General features: G+C 35.4%; 1 protein-coding gene across 2 annotated transcripts in view; it reads left to right on the top strand.

The window, feature by feature from the left end:
- The first annotated feature begins 788 nt into the window (after positions 1–788).
- Positions 789–8,447, top strand: part of LOC135219418 (cGMP-dependent 3',5'-cyclic phosphodiesterase-like) — a 690,625-nt gene continuing 682,966 nt past the window's right edge. The window contains exon 1 of one of the 2 annotated variants that reach the window (XM_064256178.1): positions 789–1,223. The gene's annotated coding sequence lies outside the window, so the exon portion shown is untranslated. The remainder of the gene's footprint in view (positions 1,224–8,447) is intronic. The other variant, XM_064256181.1, reaches the window with a different exon arrangement.

Here is an 8,447-nt window from a genome sequence, read left to right as displayed (position 1 = left end):
ATTGACTGTCCGCGTTTTTTCAGTAATCGATAATTGATGCAATCATGTTTGAACCTGGTTTATCAACCCACTGCGGAGCCTGAGTATGCTTGTACCTATATGATTATAGAGATGTAGATTGTAGTTTAAACTTTCAAAATTTAAAAGACATGATTATATGATAAAAAAAATACTGTCAGAACCATGCTGAAAATTTAATATAATAGTGGCAAATTATATTTGTTTATCTTTGTTTGACGATGGAAAATACTCTTTGTTTTGTCACAGTGTGATTTCTTCCAAATGAACACCATCCTCTTTTGAAGTTTGAATTTCAAGTCAGTGGGCCCTGTGGGCTTGTTTCATATTAATGAGGCTTAGCTTTTGAATAATAATAATAATAATAATAATAATAATAATAATAATAATAATAATAATTAATAATAATAATAATAATAATAATAATAATAATAATAATAATAAAGCATTACAATATTATTCCTCAGTCTTACACAAATATGAATTTTACTTTATTTTTCTCTATTCACTGTAATGATATTAAGAATACAAATATTACTTGTGGCTTCTTTCAGAATCAACGTGAATAAAATTTATAAAGACAATTGAATTCAATTGTTACCCCTTTAAATTTACTCCATTTTCTCTAACAAGAATAAGGCCGTCCTGCCATCTACCGAGCAAATAAACAATTACGTTGTTTACATATTTCCCCAAGAGATGGCGGCGCCGAAATTTTTCACAACTATTCGTTCACGCTTCATAACAACCGAGTTTCTGGTACTGTTCGTTCGTATGTGTACACACGTTACCGAGTGTCACTTGGTAGTGTCGTTCTGGTCGCATGTTTCTACTGTTGCCAGTTTCTAGTAGCACTGTCGTCGATCAACCGTGGATGTATGTACTGTAAGGAAGTGAATTAAGTTTTCGATGTTCAGTGTTTTCCGTGGAAATAATGAAGTGAATACCTTCATGGCATTATGATAATCATGTGCTTATGCGGGTGATGGTAATAGTGTGTCTTGGAAGTGTTTACTTAGGGGACCCCATTGTTAGTGAAAATAGTAAACAAATCGAGGAGTATACAAATCTATTTAGAGGAGGCTTGCGAACCGTTTCCTGGATCTGAGTAGCTAAACAGGAAAAAATCGAAACGTTGCCCGGGTAGTGAATGTTTCCGTTGGGGGGATCAGTTAGATGGGCCACGAGACATCCAACCTAGCAAGGTGAGTTTTTAATTCAGTTAGAGAGGATGAACCTGAAGTAACTAAATGAGATAGGCGCTCGTCTTTGCAAAGGAAAGTATTGTGACAGCGAACAGGGGTTTCGGTCGTTGAGCTGATTTTTAAAATTTTTTTATTTTTATTTTCTCACCAGGTGTCCTCGAAAATTTATGCAATCAATTTAACGATTATGTGCAGTTCACCAAGTCAATAGTATCACACACAAACTATATATATATATATATATATATATATATATATATATATATATATATATATATATATATATGGTATATATATAATATATATATATATATATATATATATATATATATATATATATATATAATATATGTGTATATTTATATATATGTATGCGTGTGTGTGCGTGTGTGTGAATGTTAGTGCATTAATTTGGTATACATGTGAACTCGAGCATGTTGTGTATGCTAAGCCTGCTTTATTATGCTGGTATGTGTATGTGTACACCAGTGTTCATTAGATAAGTCATAAAGCTTCAACCCAAGAAAGTTATCACTGACGTGATATAGCATAACAATGTTTTTGTGACGTAATGGTAACGTAGGAAACATTCAATTCATTCTCTCTAGGTACTTTCATACAGTTTTGTCATTGTGTGGTGTGAGATTTTTTTATTGTTTCATTATTATCTAAAAATCTGAAAACAGGAGATTCTAATTAGACTTAATGCGACGACAGGAGAGAATACTTGACTCAAGTATTGAGATGGTACCTGGTAGTTAGATGACCGGTTGAAATGGGCATTAGCCTATGCTATAATCCTCTTCTCAGAATATTTGATAAGAACCGGAAACGTTGTTTCTCATGACGCCCCTCATTTCAATTTGAACGAGTTTGAATATAGTCGGAGCCAGTTGATATTGACCGATACTGACAGTATGTAGGACTAACTCCCTAGAATGAGCAATTAACTTTGGATACTTATTTACATTGGTCTAAGGCTGAGTAACAGATCATCACACTTATTTTTTTTTCTGTAATTCTTTCAGGATACCCTTGTTTGATATGGGGTTTGCAGCCCTAAACCTATCACTTTTGTTGCACAATGTTGGAAACCAACTAAAATGCCAAGTTTTGGCGCTTTTATTGTGTATGGAGGAGGTACCAAGGAGAATAAATTATGTATTATAATTGTTATGTTTGGGGAGAAATAGTTCAGTAGTTGAGTTGGGAGACAGCAATTAATGATTGTTGTGTACAAGACTGAGAAGACAGAATCTCTGGGGTATCTGGAAGATGCAAGACAAAAGGTGGGGTAGTCTTTTCGTTTCAAGAAGACAGCGAAGACTGGTGTCAGTAAGAGTAGAGTACAAGTGTAGCTACACGGTAGCTGAGCAGCGATTTGCTCTTAGAAAGTGTTGTCTTTCTGCTAATGGCAATTAAAAGTATAACAGTGATAGTGATTGTTGTGTATTCCTATGTATTCACCCCTCTTAAGTAATATATATTATATATATATATATATATATATATATATATATATATATATATAGTGAATTGATATAGAATGAAAGTATTATGGCGGTCCCAGCCTCAGGTCGGTAATTTCCAGTATATATATGTATATATATATATATATATATATATATATTTATTATATATATATTATTATATATATTTGTGTGTGTGTGTGTGCTTTTCAAAAACAGCGTAACGCAAACACGGGTATGAAGATGTGTGCGGCGACTACTATGTGGTGGAAGTTTCAGTACCGAGCACTCATTCTTGAATCAGCAGTTAAAGGATGAATGGGGCTGAGACTTATTTTATTTTTTCTTTGAGATAACTTCTATGGGGATGATTAACTCATTGTTGAAGACTTATACGTACGTATAAGGCTAAATACATTTGGCTGCCCATTCTGTAGTTATGGTAGACTAAAGTAGTAGAGAAAACAGAATTTCGAACAAAATTATTATTATAAGAGCAATCTTCGTGCTATTATAGAGTTGAGAGGTGCCAGAAGATCTGTCTCCCGTGCTGATGAGGACTACAGATATTAAGAGTCTACATACAGGTGTTGGAGGGATAGGGTTACAGTGACTGAGCCATATGTTAATGCTCTCTTCATAAAAGCACCCGAGCTTTTAAGTTTTGGAAAATATCGCTCAAAGAAACATTATGTACTGTAAAGGCTTTGCGAAGTGGTGCTTTGATAAACTACTGCTCAAGCATGTCATTTGATTATTTACGTAATATCGTCTGTTTTCTTCATTAGTTTTGTCAGATTTCAGAACGATTTGCCTTCTTCAGGCTGTCTACCCGGGCTTTGCTATAGGCGTAGTGTCACTTTTATATTCTCGTATATCAATTTGTAACTGCTCTTCTTCCATTCTCTGGTGCGAAAATCACCTCATACTTTGAGTTCAATATCTCTCGGCTGCACCCTACTAATTCGCGATACGATTTTTTTTTCCTCGGTATTTTGTAGTCATGCCCTTTAGATGACGGGTTGGGATTAAATGTCGAATTTGGACTCCGGATATCGGTGGGAGTGGAGAACATACAGACCTCAGCCTTCCCAGAAGAACGCCACCGTTTTTGTCAACATTAGATATTGCATTATTACTACAACTCTTCATAACAGTGATCTGCATCGTGATAATTAGTGCGCACTTATTTACTTACGTATTCAAAATTTTTAGTAGCAGTTCATAAATCAGACCCTCAAAAGTTTAGATACGTTTCCACTTTATCCGCACTAAGCGATATGAAATCCGTCATGCGAGGTACTCCACCGGATGGGGAGATACGAGGCTTATTCTTCCCCGAGTGAAGCGGAAAAGCCCTCACGCAATGCTTAGCTTCGAATTCTACTCTTGCTGCACAGTCTGGTAAAAAATTTACATTTCGGATTCACTGGTGTTACAAAATTGTACTCTTGTATCACGAGTACTTTATCTTGGTTAAAGGTAACTGAATTATTTTTAACAACTACCGCCTTTCAGTTTGAGATGTAAATGTAGAGCTTTGAATTTTATCTGCATTAATTCCGCAGTAAATGATGAAGAGATTCATTACTGCTCTGATTCTTCCTATTTAAATGGCTATTATCAAGAGCAAATACTGAAAGCCTTGACGCATGCGTGACCTGTCAATGTCTGTAAATAACATGTTTTATAAGTATTCAGAGAGTACTCCATGTACAAATTGTGTTGTAAGCAATGCTACCCGGATGGCTAAAGAGGACCCCAATTAGTAATACATGAAATAGTAACTGAGGCGATACGTTCTGTTGCTAAACTAGGTTACGGAATGCATTTTATAAGTGCAGGCGCATCCATACTTCCGTATAAAAGTAATAATCTATAGAAATATGCTTGTAAAATAATAGTTGCGAGACAAGTATTCATACTAACCTTGGTTGCCATATTTAAATTTCTTTTGCAGTTCATTTATTTACGCCAAATTGTTAAACTGTTAACTAGTGGTTATCGCTTTTGACATCATGTTATTTAACCAGTATTAAATGTTCGTCACAGATTATGCCATGTAAGTGTATAGATTTTGTATTAGAAGATTATTCGTATCACATATATATAAATAAATCTTTCATTTTCTTGACAGTAACATGTACATGGATGCTGCTGAGAGAGAGAGAGAGAGAGAGAGATTCAGCTACTCAAAGTTTTTTGCGTCGGTAATTACGAATGTATATGATACTTCTAGTTTCTGTATCGTGTAGAGAGGAGGGGGAGAGAGAGAGTGAGTGAGTTTGTCTCGGCAACCGGTTTTACACTGAAGTTTATTATATACGAGATGCCTTATTCGAGAGAGAGAGAGAGAGAGAGAGAGAGAAGAGAGAGAGAGAGAGAGAGAGGCGGTGAATGACAAAACCAGATGAAATCGGTCCAAGTGAATGAACCCCATCTCATGGATATCGTTAAATAGTGAAATAAACTTTTTACCTGTTTTCCACTCCTGTCGTTTTTTATCGTTCCCGTTTCCGAAGGGGCTTTGACATGGCCTGTTATGATCAGGATTGATGTGGGAAATTCGGATATTTATAAAAATACACCATGAAAATATGAAACTCATCTCATTATTCGTCGCTCGTTTTGGGCCTGAGGCAAAAGAGGGTATAGTATTTGCGAGTTCCTATAAAAACTGTTTTATTAGTATGAGTTCGTAAATTTATAAGTGTGTATATGACTGCGTATATATAAAATAAATGACTCCCACGCAAACACACACCCGTATATATATATATATATATATATATATATATATTATATATATATATATATATATCGTATGCATGCATGTATGTATTTATGAATGTAGTTCAACTACTTATTTACTTTTCTTTATTTCACCTAATATTTAGTTTGCTTTGAAGTTATATTTAGTTTTATGTAAAAGAAAACTATTCAGGTGGCTATTTGTCTGTTCGTGTGCACTTTTTCTTTCCGCCCACAGATCTTAAAAACCGCTGAAGCCAGAGGCAACAAATTGGTATGTTGATCACCCCCCTACAATCATCAAACATACCAAATTGCAACCCTCTAGCCTCAGTAGTTTTTATTTTATTTAAGACTAAGGTTAGCCATGATCCAGCGACTGGCACCACTATAGATGCCAAAAAAAACACATGCCACCACCGGGTCGTGCCTGATAGTTTCATGGGCCGCGGCTGAGAGCTTCTCACAGCATTATACGCCGTACAGAAAACTCGATTGTGCAGATGTAACTTTGGTGCATTATTTAACTTTTTGTTTCTTCTTTATTGAAGGAAATGCTTCCGATTTACGCGAAACATGTCAGACTTGACGTACAGGCACTGATTTGAACATGTTATTTGTCAGAACATCATATTTGTCAAACTATATTGGATGCGTAGGAATCACAACATGTTTTCTCTGTCATTTCAAATGAATATTCTTTCCAAGCAAGTACCACCATTACACACCTGGATCGAAAAGTCATTTCCTCTGTCGTTTTTCATTAGCGTAGGGGAAACCGGGGCTAGTTGTTACAATTTTACTATTTTTACCTCTTAATTCAATATCTAATGAAGGAAACTGAAACAAATTTATGCTGTGAAAAGGTTATTATATGTTATATTACTAGTAAAAAAGCTTATATATTTTTAATTCATGTAATAAAATAGAAAATAGCAGAAAAACTTTTTGTATACAACTTGCCCCTTATGCGGGCAAGTAGTTACAGTCCATGGGGACTATTGTTACAAAATATAAAAAGTATCACATCCTTTAAAAACCAAAGGTAATCAGTTAATACTTCATTGTACACAGGTCACATATATACATAATGAGCAATTTCATTTGTGCAGCGTTCATAGACCTAAACTTTGCATTTGATGCATTGCATCCATTACTCTCCTAAGGCTGCATTTGGCCATTTCCCCAATAATCTTCAATGTTCTTTTTGCTTTGATTTCCACCAGACTTCAGAAATCTTTTGTTATTCAGATTTCTTTTACTGGTTTTGCTCTTGAGTCCATTTCCTTGTGAATCCTCATTGTCCTTCTGTAGTTTCATCTTCCTTTTTTGCATCTTTGTGTCTTTTTAGGGCTAGCCTTTTTAAAAGGTCGTAGCTCCTCTGGGGGTTTGATATGTCCCATAGGTCTTTGTTCTGTCTTTATAGAAGGAGGTGATTTATATATGTAAGGCCTATCTAAACCATCCTTGCTTGTGCTTGTAACAGGGTCTGGAATAATTTTCAAAGTCTTGTTATGTAATGGGGAGTTAGATGGTCTTGAGGAGGTTCACAAGTAGGTATCATGTAACCTATGCAAACTTCAGTAGGCTGTAACGGGCTTTCATCATTTGCTTTGGTTTCATTAACTATTTTTTGTGGCTTCGACAACTACAGATGTATCCTATGGATTTTCTTTTGGTCGACGAGATACAACTATGTATTATGTGGGACAAGTTATTACTGATTGTAACAACTAGCCCTGAGCGAATTATTTTCCTTCTCCACATAAATTTTGCTATTCATTTGAATTATGGGAAAATGAAGTCTAATCACATATGAAGCATAAAGACAGTTATCTAAAAAAAAAAATCACGTTATTTTTCATGAACACGAGTTTCATTACAGTTTTTTGCTTGTAGTTTCGTAGACGGGTGATCAACTTGTTTTTCACTCAACGAGGATAAGGCTGATACTGACGCCTAAACGTGTGAAGAACCTCGGCGCCAACTATATCTATATGATGAAGATATTGACAGTGTGTCAACCTACCCCTGAATGCAACTAGCCCCGGTCTCCCATATTGCATCTTCATATCGCTGTTTATGTAGCATTTTATAATCTTTGCGATATAAACTCCTGCTGTGAATCACGCTGTTGGTTTTTTTGTCCTTATTGTGACCTATCACCAATGCTACGAGGCTCTTAGGCACTGTCACGAATTTCGGTAACGGTAATGGGAGTTTATGTGCCAACATTGGCTGACATTCATTGGTGTCTACCGTCTAAGGACTGACCAGACCCAGCAGTGCTAAGCCTCACTGATCTTACAACCAGCCGTGTAGTGTTACTACGGACTGCTCCATGTGCAAGAGCCCGTGCTTGCGTAAGACCAACTTAATCATAAACAGCAACAACAACACCACCAAGCAGTGAACATTTTACTGCGCACACTCCAAGCTTGTAAGAATTAATGGAAGTTTTGTATCTGCTTATTTGATTAAACAGCCTTGCGATGTTTACTAGGTTAATTAGATGTTGATTACGTGTTAGCGGAGAGTTCTCATTTAAATTAAGCCAGCGGATATGTTGATTAATATTCTGCCCCTCTCCCTTCTACTCTCACTTATAATTTGAGAGAGAGAGAAATTGTTGTTTTATTAAAGAATTAACCTTTTTCATGCTTAGAATTTTAGAACATTTACTTCCGTTTTTAATGTTACTGTTTTTTTTTGCTTTTTTTTTGTTTTGTTTTGACGGAGGCTGTTGACGATTTTAGTAATGTGGTGGGCTGTTTATTTAGTTCTGTTCGTTAGGTCGTGTCAGATTCAGTTAAACGCGATTATCTTATATATATATATATATATATATATATATATATATATATATGTGTGTGTGTGTGTGTGTATGTATGTGTATGTGTGTACACACTCCTATGTCGCTGTTAGAATCTTGGTATGTTAACTAAATTGTTATGAATGGTATCAATGTGCTGCTGCTATCATCTTCACCAAAATAAGTATATGA

This window comes from Macrobrachium nipponense, chromosome 1 (assembly GCF_015104395.2).
Source record: "Macrobrachium nipponense isolate FS-2020 chromosome 1, ASM1510439v2, whole genome shotgun sequence".
In the NCBI taxonomy this organism is placed as follows: domain Eukaryota; kingdom Metazoa; phylum Arthropoda; class Malacostraca; order Decapoda; family Palaemonidae; genus Macrobrachium; species Macrobrachium nipponense.
Note: the sequence above shows the minus strand (reverse complement) of the source record. Positions and strands in the feature narration are given on the sequence as shown.